This window comes from Erinaceus europaeus, chromosome 3 (assembly GCF_950295315.1).
Source record: "Erinaceus europaeus chromosome 3, mEriEur2.1, whole genome shotgun sequence".
Taxonomy (NCBI): domain Eukaryota; kingdom Metazoa; phylum Chordata; class Mammalia; order Eulipotyphla; family Erinaceidae; genus Erinaceus; species Erinaceus europaeus.
The window spans coordinates 23,301,169-23,309,426 of NC_080164.1; the positions used below are offsets into that span (position 1 = coordinate 23,301,169).

The 8,258-nt window shown below is 42.1% G+C and overlaps 1 long non-coding RNA gene across 1 annotated transcript; it reads left to right on the forward strand.

The window, feature by feature from the left end:
• Nucleotides 1–3,242: 3,242 nt before the first annotated feature.
• LOC132537641 (uncharacterized) lies at nt 3,243–6,181 on the forward strand. Its single transcript, XR_009549101.1, has 3 exons — nt 3,243–3,360; nt 5,578–5,608; nt 6,060–6,181. It is a non-coding gene; the product is annotated as an uncharacterized LOC132537641 (long non-coding RNA).
• Nucleotides 6,182–8,258: the final 2,077 nt, after the last annotated feature.

Sequence of the window (8,258 nt, forward strand, 5' to 3'; positions counted from 1 at the left end):
TACAGCTGGCATGTGACCAGCCAGCTCCACTCTCTGCAGCTTATTGTCATTGCACTGGAGGAAGCCAGGGAGACAGCTCAGGCTGTGGGGGGCACAACTTGCATGCCTGAAGCCCCAGAGGCTATGAGGTCACTGTGACACAGTAGGTCAGAACTGAGCAGTGCCACCCCACAAATACATACATCAACCAACAAGTGTTGGGCTGTTGGAAAACTCATGACACATTTTTGCGTAGAAAAAAAAAGCATTTGATTTTTTTTTGACAGCTTAACGATAAACCTTTTTATTCCCCCTCAGAAAAGCTATTCTGTGCCTTTAGCCACCCTGATTATCAGTTTCTGATAATCTCCCCAATCCAATCCCCTGCTTTCTTCACTGTCACTTACTCTGTCATTGTTCCTCTGCCCCAAATGCTGTCATGGCAACCTCTCATGTGGTACCAGGGTTTGAAGCAGTGTTTTCTCCACTCATCCAAAAAGATCTATGCATACTTAAGCTCATAACAGCACAATTTGTAGTAGCCTAAACTTGGAAGCAACGTAGGTATCCAACAACAGATGAGTGACTAAGAAAGTTGTGGTTTACAGTAAATATAGTTGTTGATATATATGAAAGTTGTGGTCTGTATATACAAGGGAATACTACTCAGCTATTAAGAATGATGAATTCACCTTCTTCACTTTATCTGGGAATGTAGCTTGAAGGAATCATGTCAAGTGAAATAAATAATAATAAAAATGATCTAATTCATGGACAGAAGTTGAGAAATAAGAACAGAAAAGGGGAAACACAAAGTAGAACTTGGACTGGGTTTGGTGTATTGCACCAAAGTAAAGGATACTGGAGGGTGGAGGGAAGGGGCTTTCAGGTCCCAGCGCTTGATGGTGGAAGGGCTGAGAATGTTTTTCAGAAAACTGAGAAATTTTACATATATATCAACAACTATATCAACTATATTTACTGTAAACCAAAACAATTAATCTTCACTTTTTATTTTATTTTATTTTATTTTATTTTATTTTATTTATTTATTTTTTATTGCCACCAAGCTTATTGCTGGCCCTACAAAATCCACTACTCCTGGTGGCCTTTTTTTTTTTTCCTTTCTCATTTTTTTTTTTGGTTAGGACAGAGAGTAATTGTGAGAGGATGGGAAGATAGAGAGAGAAAGACTGACACCTGCAGACCTGCTTCACCACTCATGAAGTGGACCCCCTACAGGTGAGGAGTGGGGGGCTCAAACCCAATTTTTTCCACTTGGTAACATGTGTAATTAACTGGGTGCATCACTGCCTGGTCCTACCCCCAGTTTTTATTTCTTTTTCTTTTCCTTTCTTTTCTTTTTTTAAGAAACAGTACGTTCTCTGACTCCCACAATACACTTCACATCGTTAGACTTTCTCACTAACCCAGCTTCAGTTTAGCTGAATTTCTCAGAGAGGCATAGTTTGATAATCCTTACAATAGTAGCACACCCCATCTCTACCTTTGCCATTTTCTTTCTGCTTTGGTTTAGAAAAGGAGTTACCTCAGTGTCCAGGACTGGAAAACCAGATCTAAAGAGGCTGATTTTGCCTTTTGATCTGATTGGGAGCTCAGTAAACTCCAAAAATTTTTGCCAGTATCAACAACTCACTTCATCTTGGGAAGATGGAGAAGAATGTGGGCAGGGTCATCGCAGCTTGTCTCTGACATGAGTGAAACTGGGTCACCTTTTCTTCCCTTCTACTTTCTGTCTTTGAGGCACTTCTAAGCCTGTAGACATTTCATTTATGCACTGGTTTCATGTTTATTTGTCCTGGACTAACCTCCAGGAGAGCAATGATCTTGTTTGCTGTACTGCTGAATTTTCGGTATCTAAATCATGACCCAGTGTGTGTACGTACTTTAATATTTGCGTGGTATAATTGAATGGTGAAGGGCCAGTTTTGAATTGCTTTTGGAGGTGAGGGTTAATTTAGGAGCCATGTAAATGTCCCTTATGCCAAGGCCTTGTGCACAGTAAGCCATCTGTAAATGCTCTCTTTGCAAATTCTTCTTGAGCCATATTTAAAGATAAAATAAAGAAGTTTTGCCTCTCTAACTTATTAAAACACAAGACCCTGGTGCAGCTAGACACTCTGCCACCTTGTCTCCAGACCTGCTACCTTGTCTTTAGGGATCCTTTAACTAGACTTTGTAGCTCAGAGGTTTCACTGAGTTTGAGTGACTTCCTTCCTTTGTCAGCATCTATTCATGAGGACATTATTAAACTACAAACTGCAGTTGGCAGGAATGACTTTTTTTTTTTTTTTTTAGAGTTGAAGGAATGACTCTTAATAGGATGCCCATTGAATTTCATAGACTTTGTAGTGTGTGTGACACTGATAAGGATGTCTAGTCAAATATTTGTATATGCCACAAAATTAGATCATGACTTATCTGCTCTATTAGGAAGAATTGCAGATCAGTGTTTATTAGCATGAGCTAGGCTGCCTCATGCTCTTTTAGCACCGAGGTCTATTGTGAGTTTAGCTTCACACAGCTTTTACATTCAGAAGGCTGCCTCTGACTCCTTCATGCTCTCAGTAAAGGAGCCTCTTTCGACTCTTAGAAGTCTGGCCTTTCAACCCAGGGGTTTCAGTGAACTCCTAAGTCATTTGCAAATGTCACTCATTCACCTTGACTGACCAGGATGGGAAAGTCTGTGAAATTTGTAGAGAGGAGGGCTGGGTGGTGTTGCATGGGCTTAAGTGCACATAGTATGAAGCACAAAGACCCACAGAAGGATCCTTGTTCGAACCCCAGCTCCCCACGTACAGGGGAGGTCACTTCACAAGTGGTAAAGCAGGTCTCTATTGTCTCTCTCTCTCTCTCTCCTGTTTTATCTCCCTCTTCCCCCTCACTGTCCTATCCAATAAAAAAAAAAAGCTGTGAGTTTGTAGTGCCAGTGTCATCAAACCCCAACAATAACTCTGGAGGCAAATAAATAAATAAAATAAAGCTGTAGAGAGATCCTCACCTGGGATGACACCTGCAAAGTGTCCACTGCACTGGGGACAGTCAGAATCTCCTCTCTCCACACCCACCCCTGGCTGTGTGCAAGAGCTAGAATCATAATTAGAGCTGGGGACATACCATAATGATTATGCAGAAAGATTTTCATGGCTGAGGCACCAAAGGTCTCAGGTTCAATCCCTAGTACCACTCTAAACCAGAGCTGAGCAGTGCTTTGATAAAGTAATAACAAAAACAACAATAATAATTATTATCATGGTAGCTATCCTTCACAGTCTCTTCCTTTCTGTCTTATAGAGCCCTTGGGAAGGTTCCTGTGCACACTTCCATGCCTTGCTCAGCATGTGCTGGCCGCTGTTAGAGGTTTGTTCTTTCTCCCTCCTGGTTGGTCATATCTCTGCTTCCATGATGAGAGGACTGAGTATCGTCCCTTTAGCAACTGTATGCTGGAAACTTAAGTTTCAGCCTAGACATACTCACTTCCTAAAACAGGAAGTAAACCCACTACTTCTATCTTCCAGGAGTACATTGAATCAATGCAAAAGACCCAGTATGGTCTCAGATTGTAGGACAAAATCTATGAATCACCATGTAGAATGGTAAATCCTCTGAAACTCATATCCAGTCAGTCACTGCTCAGAGAGATCCAGTCTTTAGAATAGAAATAGGTCACAGCAGGACTGAGGAACCAAAGGGCACAGTTTGCAGCCTAAGAATCAATCTTGGTTATAACTTGGATTTGCTTGATAATGAACATTCTCAGAGGAAGGGGATGTGGTGGAACACAAGAGGTCTTCCCTTGAGTAAGCCTGTGCTTTGTTAATTACAACCTGAAGTGATGAGAAAGGGATGGAAGCTTCTGCTGATGTTGCTCAGAGACAAGGAGGGAGGGACTCCTCTGTCGGCCACTGTTTGAAGTTCCTGAAGTTCATGGCACTTGCTTAGGGGCATTTGATTCTTTAGCTTTGAAATACACTCTTGTGAATAAAGTGAATCTTCCATTATCAACTTGAAGTCTTAGTTCCCCTAGTTACATTCTGACATGTATTTGGAAACAGAACTCATGATCTTCATGAGTGCCTAGCCCAGGGATGGGCTGGTCAGCGAACTAGAAGCTTGTGTTATTCAACCATTGTTTTTTGACAGTGTGAATTATTTTTAGAGACCGAGTCTATTTAGGACCAAGAGGATCTTTAGGATGACAATTCTTCCATTGCGGCAGAACAAATTGTTTTTCATCTTCCCAAATACAATCCTGTGTCCTCTCCATTTTCCTTCCTTTATTTTTGGTGTTTGCATTTGACAAACATTAACTGGTCTGGAACTATGACAAGATCAAGAGAGCAAGAGAGAAAGCTGATGTGACTTTTGCTTTTGTGGAGTGGGAAGTGTATTCATAATATAACTGAGAAGCAAATAATTAGTTGCACATTGATGTGACAGCACAGGGATAGAGTTGTTCCTGGAGATCGCTCTTTCTCTCTCTTGCATAGAGATAGAGAATTTGAGAGGGAAGGGGAGATAGGGAGAGAAAGAGAGATAGCTGTGGCACTGTTTCACCACTTGTGAAGCTTCTTCTCTAGAGGTGGGGATTAGATGCTTGAACCTGCGTTCTTGCATGCTAACAGGTGTACCACTCTCTAAACCCATTCCCAGTACTCTTCAGAGTGTAAGACTCAGGCTACCTGTTTAGGACATTTGTGAAGGAGTCTCTCCAACCCAAAAGAGACAATTACTATCCAGCCTGCATGCTTGCCTTGGGAAGTGGATGGCACTTCCCATGTAGAACACTCATTATATGGTTACTCTTTATACCTGTTTGCTACTATGATGATGAGTTAGTCTTATCTCATACTAATCTTGGAATAGAGAACTTTTATCTAACACCCTATATTGTTAAGATACTATCTGCTTTATCTTTCATAACTCTTTCCTTTGAAAAGGCACTCTCTTGCTCATTTTTATTCTTCTTCCTCTTCTTCTCATTCTCCTTCTCTTCCTCCTCCTCCTCTTCCTTTTTCTTCTTCATCCTCTTCTCCTTCTACTCCACCTCTTCCTCATCCTCCCCTTCCTTTCGTCTACTACTCCTTCTTCCTTCCTTCTCTCCCTCCTCCTCCTTCTTCTGTTTCTCCTTCTCCATCTGTCTTCTCCTTCTTCTTCCATTCCAGTAAACATGCCCATCAACTTGGCTAAATTTAAAAAAGGATCCAAGGCATAAAAGGGTGGAGGTAATGGAAATAGGAAAATTAAAGTGAATGGAAATTAGATGATTTCAATTTTGCATGTATCTTTGCCTATTCATGGAAAACACATCAGGAAAAGCTCGGAGAATGAGGCTGCTTCTCTTCTGCTATATCTGAGAATAATAAGACCTCTTGGTGGGGACTAGACTGGGAATTCCAGCCCAAGAATAGAAAACATGGGACAGACATCCTTTTTAGCATGTCTGTAGTGCCTGAGCAGAAAGGCAACAAGTACATTTTTAATCACAGAGTTCATTTATGCTCACCTGAATTTTTTGAAAGATACGTAGTATAATTTCAAATGCAGTATATAAATTAATATGTTCTTTTCCCCTAGGGCCAAGAACCTAGGGATTGTGATGCACTTGGTAGGTATCATCTTTGAAAAGTATTTAAGTATTGAAGGCTGGGAAATAGCTCACTCAGTTTAATTGAAGTCCTGGGTTCAGTCTACATCATATCACCCTGAACACGCCTAATCTCATCTGAAGTCCTAGGTTCACTATCCAGTGCCACAAAAGTAGTATTGTAATAAAGTAAAAGTATATAAACTGCCTGAAAGTCATACAATACAACTTCGATCTTATTACATATTTATTACATTTAGTATTCTATTCTTTTGTCATTGCCAGGGTTTCACTATTCTGGATTGACTTTTTCAGAGAGAAATGGTGCTGGAGTGGGGGGGGTGAGGGAAATATACCACATCTCTGAAGCTTCCCCTGGTGTGTGTGCATGTGGGGAGGGAGGGTTGGGTTTGAGCTTGGGCTGTGTGCATGGTGGCTGGTTCATTATTCTGTTTTTCTTTAAAAAAAAAAGTGTAGGTTGTCAAGAGATTCAGGTCCTGTCTTCCATGTGAACATGACATGGACATCAGCTTCCTAAAGGTACCTCTACACCATCTTGTGATGACAGTTCATGCCACTCTTTTGCCCTTTGGAAGGTAAAGAATGGGAGGCTGGTGCAGTTGAGCAACATTTTGGCATTAGAACTCTTTGCTGGCTGTCTGGCTGGCAGGTTGGATGTTTTCCCTGACTGAGGAGGGTCAAGGGGGTGGGGATTGCTGACTTTCTCCATCCCTTCTGTCACTGACTTCTCACCTGGCTCTTTGCCTGCTCTTCAGTGCACTGGGTGGGCCTGGAAGCTCACCTGGGCCCATTGTAAAATCAAACAGGGCTCCCTGTGTGACTCCAGCAATCTGCCTCTTGCTGAGACTCCTTTGAGTCTTTGGGGGAGGGGCGGTCCCCAGCTTGGTGTCAGTGCAGGAGAGCTCTCTCTTTCTGTAGCAAGGTGGAAGGCAGCCTGGTGGGACAAAGAATGCAGACATCATGTTGGGGCCTGAGCTGGGTGTCCCTGAACACTGGGCAACCTACCTGGCTGGCTGGAGGTGTTGATCAGGAGTGGCTGCGCTGTTTTTTTTTTAATTTTTTTTATATTTATTTATTTTCCTTTTTGTTGCACTTGTTTTTTTATTGTTGTTGTAGTTATTAATGTCGTCATTGTTAGGACAGAGAGAAATGGAGAAAGGAGGGGAAGACAAAGAGGGGGAGGGAAAGATAGACACCTGCAGACCTGCTTCACTGCTTGTGAAGTGACTCCTCTGCAGGTGGGGAGCGGGGGGTGGGGGAGGGGAGGGGGTTCCAACCAGATCCTTACACTGGTCCTTGCGCTTTGGCCATATGTGCTTAACCTGCTGCGCTACTGCCTGGCTCCCTGTGCTGTTTTTTTTTTTTTTTTCTTGGCATTTCACAGGAGAGAAACTTTAGAAAGAGTCAGCCAGATGGTCAAAAGTAAAAGATAAGTTCTTGTTAGCATATGGAAAACCACTAATCTCCTAGCACTTCCTTGTTTCTTCAGACTGTTCTGGTCAAGTTTACAACATGTCTCTAAATGCCTATCCACTCACCTGTTAATTAGCTATAGTCAGGCACATGCCTTTTGTTGTTTTGTTTTGTTTTGTTTTTCTCTCTTATTTTTTTAAAACTGTGGGGGTTAATGGCTTGCAGTGAATTTATTAACACAGGGTACAACTGTCCATCTCCCTGTACATAATATGACAGGACCTGACTTCCATTCTCCTTCTCCTTTCCCAGAGTTCCCTTGGTTTTTGTGCTATATACACACAACCTCCAACCCAAGTTTCACTTTGTTATTTTCCTCTTTGTCTTTATTTCTTAAGTTTCACATATAAGTGGGAACATTCATCATTCTTGACTTATTTCACTTAACATCTCTTCATGTTTCATCCAAGAGGGGCAGAGGAGAGGATTCATAAGTTTTAACAGCTGTGTTACTATTACATTGTGTATGTATACAGCACATTTTCTTAGCCACTCACCTTTTCTTGAATGTCTGGGTTGTTTCCAAATTTGGATTGTTACACACTGTGCTGCTATGAATATAGGTATACATATATCTCTTCTAATAGGTGTTTTTGTTTCCTTTGGGCAAATCCACAGGACAGAAATTGCTGGGTCATAGGGTAAATCCATTTCTAGTATACTGAGAAGTCTCCAGACTGTTTTCCACAAGGCTTGGACAAATTTACATCATTATCATTAGTGAAAAAGTATCCTCTCTTCCTGGCATCCTCTCCAACAGTTGTTTCGGTCCTTTCTGATGTGTGACATTCTCATGTGGGTTACTCCAAGTCCCCTGCCCCCCTGGCCAGTGGGCTAAGGGTCAGATCGGCCCCCTGGAAGTTCTGGGGTGGCTCTGCTTGGTGAGGGCAAAGTGCACAGAGAGACAAGAAGTCAGATCTGGGAGAACCTCAGTGGGTCAACTTGTTTATTGGGAAAGAAAAGGCAAGTAGATATACCCATAGCTCAGGGGCGGGTGGGGAGGTTGAGGTAATCATTGACCCAAACACAGAGTATAGTCACAATGTATAGTCACATATTGACCTGCAAACTATTTGATCACAAGTAAAAGGCTTGCTCACAAGCTTCACAGTGTTCACAGTGCATGCTTCTCTGGAGGTAAATTGTAGGCACTTCAGGGTGGGAGGGGGTGGGTGGA